The 11,020-nt window shown below is 40.3% G+C and overlaps 1 protein-coding gene and 1 long non-coding RNA gene across 2 annotated transcripts in view; one reads left to right on the forward strand and one right to left on the reverse strand.

The window, feature by feature from the left end:
* Positions 1 to 11,020, reverse strand: part of TTC23 (tetratricopeptide repeat domain 23) — a 55,627-nt gene that overhangs the window by 36,365 nt on the left and 8,242 nt on the right. The gene's annotated exons all lie outside the window — the stretch shown is intronic.
* Positions 5,074 to 11,020, forward strand: part of LOC112549669 — a 9,120-nt gene continuing 3,173 nt past the window's right edge. Inside the window, exons 1-2 of the long non-coding RNA XR_003093188.1 lie at positions 5,074 to 5,306; positions 6,268 to 6,425. This is a non-coding gene — a long non-coding RNA (uncharacterized LOC112549669). The remainder of the gene's footprint in view (positions 5,307 to 6,267; positions 6,426 to 11,020) is intronic.

An 11,020-nucleotide genomic window follows, 5' to 3' on the forward strand; every position in this document is an offset into this window, starting at 1 on the left:
CCACTGCCATCTCGGTGTAAGTAAACAATCTTTTAAACTACCGCTACGCGTCCGTGCCTAATTCCAGCTCGAAGGCCTTCCCTCTCCGCCCCGGCGTGCCCGGGCTGCTGGCCACAGCCCGCGTGCAGCACGAAAAGGGCTCGGGTCGCTCCCGGCCCGCACAGAAAGTAGGGCTGGAAGGGACTTTATGAGGTTATCTAGTCCTGCTCGAGGCAGGCTCATCCCTGACTTAAGCCTTCCCAGTTGAGTATCTGTCTAACCTGCTCTTAAAAATGTCCAGGGATGGAAATTCCTCAATTTCTTTACATAGCCTGTTCCAATGCTTGACCACTCTCATAGTCAGAAACTTCTTTCTAGTCTTCACCTTAGATTTCCTCTGCTGCCGTTTGAGGCCATTGCTCCCATTCCCATTCACTGTGAGCACAGAGAATAGTTGTCTCCATCCTCTTCATAAATTTTCCTTTGAGTATCTGAAGACCATTGTCAAATTCCCCCTCAACCTTCTCTTTTTCACACTAAATAACCTATTTTTTTCAGCCTCTCCTCATAAGTCATGTTTTCCAGGCCTCTAATAATTTTTGTGTCTCTTTCCTTTTTAAATTACTCTAGCCTCTAGAACGTGGCCAACTTTCAGGCTATCTAAGCACCGAAAAAAGTTTTCATTTTCTACTCTTCTTTTTTTCCATAAAGCAGCTGGACCTTGCCAGGGAAATAACAGCTTGAATGAAAAGTTCCTTTGTTTGTGGAGTAGACTGGTAAGATCATAGAGGATGGAAAAAAACCCACAAAACCATGATGATATAATCTTGGTTGTTTTGTGCCCATATGAACGCGCTATGGGAGACGAACACCCAGTATACACTAGGCTTTAAATACAGATCAAATAAAGCTGTCATTATTTCACAGTTGTTGTTGTTACTATTAATTTGTGGCAGTTGTGCCTACAGGTCCCAGTGAAGAACTGAGGGGATTTATTATTCATGTATTATAAAGAGAAGCCCTTTTAAAGACTATCTCAGGTGTGGTGTTCTAGGGAATTGAGGCCTCATACCTGATGTTCTAGAAAGCAAATCCTAGTATTTGTAGCAAATCCATAGCCATGTAGAGCACCTGGGCAGCAGAACTGGAGTGGTCCTGCTTCATGAGTGGAGAAAAAAATATTCTGGGGGTACAGAAATACTAATGCACATCTCTTGGATAATGCAAAGTTCTGTTCTGTAGGAGAGTAACTGGTACCAGATGAGCTGATAGTTTGTAAGTCTCTTGTTGGTCTGTGCCATGGAAACCCACGGATGTGTGTTTATACGTGCTAATCCAGAAGCATTGGGTTGAAACGGCCTTTGCAGAGCAGCCCTGCAGCCTAAAATAAGAGGAAAAACATCCTTCCTTTTACCCTCCACACATCTACTAAAACTGGGTGCAAAGCTGAGGCTTTGGCTCTCTTGATTTTTTCCAAGCACTTAAGTAAGTAGTTCTTTTATCATAAATGACCTGTTGATTCAGCTTGGACTAATGTGCATCAGGATACATGATCACGGGTTTCCTGGATCTGGGCTTCATATGATAAAAATAGCTACTGATTATGGCACTAGTTGGTAATCTTTTGGAGCTGGCCAAGTAGCACAACATAGCTAATGCTAATACACGTATACTGGATAAAGATATATTTTCAGACATCAGATACCTACTTAGCAAAGGTCTTGCTCAAAACGGCACTCATTTAGCTCCAGATTTTGTTCCCACTGAAGTCAAGAGAAACGTTGCCATTGACTTCAGTGGGACAAGAATGCTGTCCTGAATGAATAGGAAAAATGTATGCTGATTGTGAAAAAATGAATAGGAAGGAAAATGGATATTTTGCAAGTAGTTTTTCTTTACTGTTTCATTTAGAGAGATCCTCAAATTCACTACAGACACATGCAGAGTATTTCATCTGCTAAATCAAACCCATGTAAATTGAAGCCAAAGCCTAGTCTATGAAGAATGCATTTCCAGTTCTTTTGAGTAGCTGCAGTGCGAGACATTTAAGGGCATGTATTCTCTAGCAACAAGCTTTAAACACAAATAATATGGTCATGTTCTGTGTGCACAGTTATTTGCTGCAGGGTTGTTGGTTGTAGTCATGTTGGTCTATGGACATTTACTCAAAGAACCTTATCTGCCAGTTATTTGCTGGAAATTTCACTTTTTTTTTGTTCGAGAAACAAATGATAGCAATGAGAACTGCTGTAAAGTTGCAGCTGTATTGCCTTTGTAACCTGTATTGATAGTTATCTATAATGGCTCAAATTAGGTAGTAGCTACTCTTGAGCATATCAACGTATGTACAAGAGCCTTTAGTACATTGATTACACCAGTGCCTCTGATCCTAAAACACCATTCAGGTGTTCTGATCCTAAAACACATCATCAGGGCTGCTCATATGTATAAAATTACCGTAATTACTCCTGTGCTTGCAAAACTGGGCCATTATCGGAAGTGTGTCCTGACAATGACACCATTATTTGAATTATTTCATATAAATCCTGAAAATATTCCATATGGGTACAAAGGAATCTTATCAATCAGCATGAATGTTTTAAACATTTAGTTATCTCTAAATCGTTCTAATTAAGCCACAAAGTGTGTGTGGGGGGAGGGGGTGGGGGGTTATGGATGCATATCAAAATATTGAAGCATCTGATATAGACATTAAAACACAAGAGTCCAAGAAAATACTCAGAGACTGTCAAACCACATTTTCATCAAGTAATGTAACAGAATTAACTTAACTACCTCTTCTATTTTGTTAAGAAATTTATAATTAGTTTGGGGATAAGAACTCCTAATATAAATTCCAAACTCAGATGAATTTATACAGCTGCCACTAATCCCTGACTACTAGTATTTTCAAGGAGACGTGGTAGTAGTTTCCATATGGCTTGATAAGTAATAAAACTAGAGATGGTCTCAGGGGCTGAAGGGAAGGTGATTTAAGTCCTTCTCTCATCCCTCTGACTCTGGACTGACTGGGACTGAATTGATTCCCGTTTTAATATGGTTTAGCCTACAATTAACTTCAAATTTTGCTCTTTGAAATGGTCCCTTAGGGACAGCTGTACTGGCCCCTAGCAACTCCTCATGTACTATCCAAGTCCCTTTCTGCTTTCAGCCGTGTCTGCAGTCTATCAAACCATACCTCTTCCACCAGAAGAAGGGGAGTAGATAATGTAACTCTGTGCCACCCAGGGTTTCCTTTAGGACCAGGAAGTTTCCAGTTGCCCTGTTTTGTTAGGTTTCTATCCAATTTGCATTGCAAGAGTAACAAAAATGGGAAGGAAACGGGGACATGAAAGAACAAGATATACTTAGCAGACACTGCTATAAAATTATTCTCATATCAGCAACCTGCACCCGCTCTTCAGAAATGGGTTAAGCCAACTTTCTCTAATCTGCCTTTGCTCAAGTTTTGGCTGCTTAACTTTCCACTAACTCACTGTCCAAGAATTCACTTCAAATACTTCATGAGAAGATATACACAGCAATGAAAATAAATATTAATGTCCCTTCTGTTCCACTCATTTGTTTGCTCGATTCCCTTACTATTGCTAGAAAATGCATATTTAAGACAGAAATGTCTTATGGAGTATCCATTCAAACAGGTGGACTATCTAACTGTGCCTCATGAACTGCGCAACAATAATCAGATAAGTGAAGCTATCACTTGGAACAAAGTGTGGATCCCTATTTAAATTGCAAGGATTTTACCTTGTAGTCCAAAGAAGGCCAAATCCAGCAAGCCTTCTACAACTGAATGTCTCATTGGGCTCAGGGACAGAAGTTCATTATGCTGATATTCACTTTAACAGGTCCCACTACAAGCCCACATAAATCTAAGAGCTGTGTATACACCACAGGTTTTTCCTTCAGTATTTATATGTACACAGTATAAAAAACAACTCACCACATGCCTCAGTTCTGTGATTAATGTAACAGGCCCTGGAACTAACACTCTCCAGATATGAATGGTAGAATAGTAAAATGTTTAACCTTTTACAACAAAGATTTGATGCACCTTGGCTGAATACGCATAGTTTATAAGTAGGCAGTGGAAAATACACAGATTTAAATATGCAATGTAAAAAAAAATGCCAACACTCACTATGCTCAGGTGTACTGCTGTCACTGCTAGGAGGTGGTGAGGCAGCTAGGTGGATAGGAGCGGGACAGCTGGACATTTTAGTCCAGATGCTAATCAACCTTACAAAAAATGCATGAAATCCTTAAGTCCACATAAAGGAGAAAGGGCCTCAATTGCAACGTCTTAAAAGAAATATACCTTTATCCTGAGACCCAAGAGTATGGGACTCAGCCTATCTCCTTCAGAAGAATGAAGGGCTAGAATAAAAGGAAAAGAAAGTGTCAGACAGTGACTGTGATTTCCAGTAAATATGAAAACGGTACATGAACACATATCAGCAAGTGAAAGCACTTAACAGGGTGAAATGGATGACCAGAGGTAAAAACAGCCCGCCCAAGAGGTAAATACAAGTAAAATTGTGACCTTTGTTATCACATAAATAAGTTTTGCTTTGATTCGATCCAATGCACACTTAAAAGTGCTTAGGAAGCCTTCTGCAATTGCAAATTGGACAAATCTTGACAAATTGAGGCAACTGGGGGTGGGGTGAGGTGGGGAGGAATAAAGAAGCGTTAACTTTTGGAATAGGCAGAATGCAAAACAGAACAGGAGACCAACCATTGTACAATCTCAATGACAGCAAAGGGCAGCAGAAAAAAGTATGATCAAGGTCATGTAAAAATAGACTAAAGAATGTTTCGTGCTGTTTGCAGCCTGAAGTTACCAAATGCTTACGTGCAGGGTAACTCTGCTCTTTTCCTTATATTATTCCTTGGGTTAAAAGTGATGGGAAAAGCTGTCGATAAAACTGAGCCAAGTGCAAATAATGTTCTTTCTAAGATACCTGTCTAGTTTAAGGAGTCTTATAATCTAAAATGAGAGCAAAAATGTTTCTCAGTAAATGTATTTGTGACAGGCAGCATATAGTAGTAGTGCCAATAAGATAAAGAATGAGGGTATCAACTGGGGAAATAATCATAGCAGGTTAAAAGGGGAGGGAGAGGCACGACTTACTGCACATTTACTGACCCATGGCATTGCCTGTGTGTCTACTCTATCCTGTAGTAAATGAAATCTTCTCTGAGGCAGGTTACTCCTGAATGAAACAGCTGCTAAATTACTGTGTTTTAGCTTCCACTTGATGCAGGTTGGCAAACAGACAAAGCAGTTATAGCAGATCAGCTTGGTGAGTAGTAAATTCCTCCTCCACCCCATTAATGAGGTTTATTTGCTTCATTTGACCATACCCTGATGCTGATTTATATGACATGAGGTTTGGTAGCTCTTGAGTTTTTAGTTGGCAACTACCCACATAATAAAAATCCCCACCTCAAGAGCTTCTATTCTTGGCAGTTTCTAAGGAGAGACTAACAACTGAAGAGCCATGAGAATAAGCTGCTTTTTGACCCTGTAAGATGAATCCTTACTGAGAAACTGGTGGAGGGGTAGTGGAAGATGGGGCAGAGATTATGTATGTGCTCTGTGCGTTTTTACAGTGGAATTTGGTCTCTAGGTCTGTCTTTCAGGATTCATTTCTTGTATACGCAATGCTAGCGATGTCAGTGGGAACTTGAGGGGAGCACATTGCAGGACTAGGGCCAAAATCCACTGTTAGTCTGTCATCTATTAGAATTGTGTCTTTCCCATGAATTTGCCCAAAGTAATGCTAGTTGCTACTACTACTTCCTAGAAAGACTTTTCCCCAACCTAATTGATCTTGTTGTCAGGGGACATCCCTCTAATAATGAGCTCAGCATAAATCTGAGCAGGGCATAGTTTTAAAAAATTATTTTGATCAAATCTAACATGAAACAAAGCAAGTAATAGCAACATAAAGTAATTTTAATTCAAATTAGGGCATTTAAGCTTCCTCATTAGAACTAACATGGTACTGAGATAAGTCACAGTGAAAGAAGAATCAATTAAGGTTTAATAAACTTGATCTAATTAAATAAAATAACAGCTTAAGCATAAAGATGGATGGTGCCTCATCATTAAGCACTGGAAAATTGGCACTAGGCATGTAAGGGCTCCATCTACTTTCCAGTTTTGGGTACTGCTTTGTAGGCTACAGCTGACTTAGCAAAAGCTTAGGATTCAAGGTAAACAGCATTGAAATGATTCACTGTAATTTGTATTATGTTCAGATGAGCAAGCACCACTGCACCAACATTATTTGCTAATGAGATAAGCTGGACATCAGGAAACAACACAGAAGAGGACTCATACTCTTCAATTATATGGATCCTTTCTGCATCAGTAAGCACACAATGACGCTTCAGTGCAGTTACTCCTATTTTTCATGGTGAGAGAATCAACACATGAATTTCTAATATATAAAAAGCTACCAAAAGCAACAGGTCTTATGTTCCCAAACTAGAATGTTGTTGAATTATTCCAGCTAAAGTCTTGTCTCATAAAGTATTTGAAAGATGTAAATATCAAAAAAGGAAAGGCTCAGTTTCAGTTCCACTGCAAAGGAAAATTTAAATAGCATAAAACTTAACAGTGATACTAATCAGACTCTGGAACAGTATCTCTTGGCAGGGAAATGGTGGAAACCCAATCAACCTGAATAATTTTAACTTAGGCTGAATGAAGCAATGGAAAACACAGGATACTGTAAGGAGAAATGAAGTCCAGACCAGAAGACCAGCCTTTTTCATTTTTAACTTCTATTAACATACATTTGGAAGAATGGAAAGCACAGAATATAAATGAGGAAAAAAAATAGTGAGGCTGGTTTCCTGGACGTTTTTCTCAGAAATTTCTGTGGTACAAAGCCAGGTTGGTTATTTTAGTTAGCTGGGATGGTTAAGTCAGGATGATCTTGCCTTGAGCAGGGGGATGGACTAGATGACATCGCGTGGTCCCTTCCAGCCCTGCTTTCCTATGATCCTGATATATTTCTTTTGTATTAAGCGTATGCCTCATACCTTTAGGAAAAAACTGCTGGAAGCAATGCTAAGCAGCGAACTCAGCCCTCAATTTCAGAAAACACTTAAGCCTACTCTTAAGTCTCACTGATTTCAGTGAACATGTGCTTGTAGTTAATCATATATTCCCTTCCTAAGTAGGAATGCTGCCCAGAACTGAGCATTATCAACATTTTTCATAGTGTGTACCACATCTCAAATGGTGTTGCCAACTCTCATGATTTTATTGCGAGTCTTGTGATAACTTATATTTTTCTTAAAACTCTATTTGTAGAAAGTATCTCAGTTTTCATGAAAATAGAACTGTGTGTTGTCCCTGTGTATTGTTGAAGAGAAACAATAAAAAATATAAAGTTTAATGGCTGAAAAAACAAAATGAAACAAAACACAGAAAGTAAATAAAAATAGCCTAACTTTTTACTGGATTAAACCCTATTGAAATCAACAGAGGCCTCTACTGTTGACTGAAGCTAGGCCCAGATTTCACCCACTATTTTAAAAAAATCATAATTTTTAAGCCAATTTCATAATTTTGGCAGGTCTGACCTATGATTTTTTTTAGGAGCTAGGGTTGGCAATACTGCTTGACAGAGTATCTCATGAATGGCTTCCTTCTTTCTAGGCAGGCAAGGTTCTTTGAGTAGATGTGATATCTTATATCAAACCAACTGAGTAGTTGGAAAAAAGTTCTTTGCAAGCTTTTGGGCGCAGTCACCCTTCTTCAGGCATAGGGAGTCTTTACTATTCTGAGGCTCCAAGGAATGAGAAGCTAAAAGTATGAGGGGATGTCAGTGAGACTGTAAATAAGTAGAAATTAGGAAAACAAAATGTAAAGCAGGGAAGGGGGAGGGGTGGGGGGGAAGCAGGGGAAAGAAAAGCCAAAGGTGAGTAAGGGAGACTCTACAGTGATGATAATTCAAGGTAGAAAAGAGGCTGTCTGTGGAAAAAGGAAATGGCTGGAAATTAGGAAGACAAAGGGAAGAAAAAGAGGGGAGGAGAGAAAAGTGTAAAAGGTCAGGTCTGGCAGGTACCTGGTGAATCAGATGTCGAGCAGATTGTAATGTGTCATCTTAAATCCAGTGTCTATATTGAATCCATGTTTTTTGTATCCAGTAGATTTATGAAGTGAAGTTCGTAGGCTCGTCTATGAAAGGTGTTTTGTAAGCTCCCTTTGAGGATTAAAACGGAGAGATTGGAGAAGGAGTGATTGTCTTGTGAGAAATGTGCCCTCACAGGTAATTGGGTATTCTTGTCTTTGATAGATTTCCGGTGTACATTCGTTCTGGTACACAGTTGTTGTTTGGTTTCTCCTACATATTTTCCATCAGGGCATCTGGTGCACTGGATGAGATGTATACCATTCCTGGATCTTATATCTGCATCTCCAGAAATGTTGATGGATCTGTTGTGTGGTGTAGTTACTGTCTGGGTGGTGGAGATAAGTTGGCAGGTTTTGTATTTCTTGTCCTGGCATGGTCTGGATCCACTGGGAGTTTGCTTCTGGTGATGAGGTTAGTGAGGTTCAGTGCTTGTTTAAAGGCTAGGATGGGTGGTTCTGGAAAGATCTCTTTAAGAATTGGGTTGTCTTCCAGTATGGATTGAAATTGTTTGAGGATTTTCCGTGTAGGTTCCAGGGAAGGATGTCATAACTAATGGTGTGCGATTTGTGGGGATTTTCTTTTCATACTGCAGCAAATCTTCACATGGTATCTGGGTGGCTCTTTCAAAAGTGCGTTCTATCTCTCTGTAGTAGTGTCCTTGTTGGCTGAAGCCCCTTTTGAGATTTTCCCTCATTTACACACGTGTAACATTCCTATGGCAACTACAATTGCTCATATAGAAAAAGTCATATTAGGAAGGAGTTTACTGCAGTTTTAGTTTCATACAATGTGATTTAGCATTGGAAAAGAGGAGAGTTATGTGCCTATCAGTCCTTCGCAGTTCTCCAGAAAGTGCTCTGTGGATCATAGTCTGGAAGTTGTTGATAGCAACTTTTCAAGTTTTTGACAAGTGGAAATTCCCTAGGGGAAACCAGGCAGATTTCTTTGTGTTGAGGGGGAAACAGTCCACAAATACCAGCTAGTTCCCCTACTGGCATCCTGCACCATATTCAGAAGGCGTGCTGTACTCCTGTAGTATTGCAATCATGCTGAGCTGGGAGAGCAAGTGTTAACTGGTCTCTCCTTCCCCCCTAACCATGGAAAATAAGTTCTCTGGCTGGGTCAGTTGGCGGACTATAGCCGAGATTCCCTTGGGCTACTATTGCCTCTTTCTGCATTACACAAGCCAGAAACCAACCTGCCAGCAACAGAAGCTAAAGGAGGCTGCAGCAGCTGTTGTGAATTGGGCTGATCTGCTGATACTTTGTGCTCACCGGAAGAGGATTCCTCCAGCCAGAACACAGGCCTGATCCTTAAGGGAGGAATTTTGCTTTAATGTACACTTCCAAAGAGAAGGATGACCAAGAATTCCACCCTCTTGTGTCAGTACAGGAAACCCTCGGTATTCGCGGGTTCAGCATTCTCAGTTTCAAATATTTGCGAATGGCGAACCTGCATTTTAAAGACACTTTAAACACTTACACAGTGATAGAAGAGGCTGTCCTTGGGAGCTCTGCACTTGCTGCTGCTGGGCTCCCACCGCTGCTGCCCGCCACCCACCCGTCGGGGCATTGCGTTCACGAACGCAGTGCCCTATTCATGGATTTTGCCATTCACAGGGATCACAGGAACATATCCCCCGCGAATGGTGAGAGTTGCCTGTACACAGCTTAATAAATGAGAATATATTTTGTTAATTATCTGACATTAAAGGAGAAATAAGTTAGTTTGTTTCTTTTTCTATGATGGGTCTGTAAAATTAATGCCTATTGTTGACATGACTGACCTTTGTTTGGCTATGGAGTTGAACATGTTTTTATTTTGAAACCCAAAGTTACAAAGTCTGAATTAGCGAATGAGACAACTGTTATCCACAATACTGCATGTAGAAGACTTGTCTGTTATCCCAAATGTTGGCTGAATCTCAAGAGATTCAGAATTTTGCAGGTTCAGGTCTAAGCCCAAAAGGTAAAAAGGGGGGAAAAAAACTCCCATCTGAACCTCTTGAACATGCAAATAAAGAGCTAGGTATCTTGAAGCTTAAAGTTCCCATTCCTTTATGTTTCTCTAAAGCCTATTAGAGTGAGTTAGCAGAATGACTGAAGGAGACTTAATCACTCTACCTGTGTTTTTGCTAACACTTAATGTTTAAAGTAGTGAGCTTGCATAACCAGCCTGCTAGCATAACTGCATACATAATCAGTTAGGCATTTACCAGGGCCATATATAGCTCTCACACAAACAGGTGCAACTCCACTGGAGTCAAAGGAGTTGTGCCAGTTTACTCTGGGAGCTGCATTTAGGTCTTCTGCCTTGAGCAACAGACTAATGGCAGAAGCCTCACTCCCCACATTAGTGGCAACTGGATAACGTGCATCTCTTCTCCTACAACGTTGTTGCACTTCAATACAAATTTGGTAACCTTATTTGTGCCCCAATATAAACAATCATCAGGAGGAAGCAGATCTCTGTTCTTAGCAGGAGTAAATCCTCAGTCTTCTCCATTCTCTTACTCTCCAGGGCACAAGTTAAAAAGGAAGTAGGTAAAGAAATATTGATGATGACCTTAGTAATGAGATCTGCTCCTATCCTCACAGTTGCTAGTAGGTGGGAATAATCCAGTAGTCACCAAGTAGTGCCTTCCCTAATGCAGGATCATGTTTTCAGCACTCTGTCCTGAGTATCACTTTTAACCTTGTGCTAATATGAGCAGTACTTCAAACCTGTGCTGTGCAGGATCAGGTCTTTAGAGATCAATTTTCAGGTGCATATATATAAGCATTGCAAAGAGTCTAGTGACGTGAACCCAAGAGACCATGAGAGTATCACGCAGGAAAAAAAATACTAATCTCATCGTTCAGCAG

The sequence above is a fragment of the Alligator sinensis genome, unplaced genomic scaffold, assembly GCF_000455745.1.
Source record: "Alligator sinensis unplaced genomic scaffold, ASM45574v1 scaffold210_2, whole genome shotgun sequence".
Classification (NCBI taxonomy): Eukaryota; Metazoa; Chordata; order Crocodylia; family Alligatoridae; genus Alligator; species Alligator sinensis.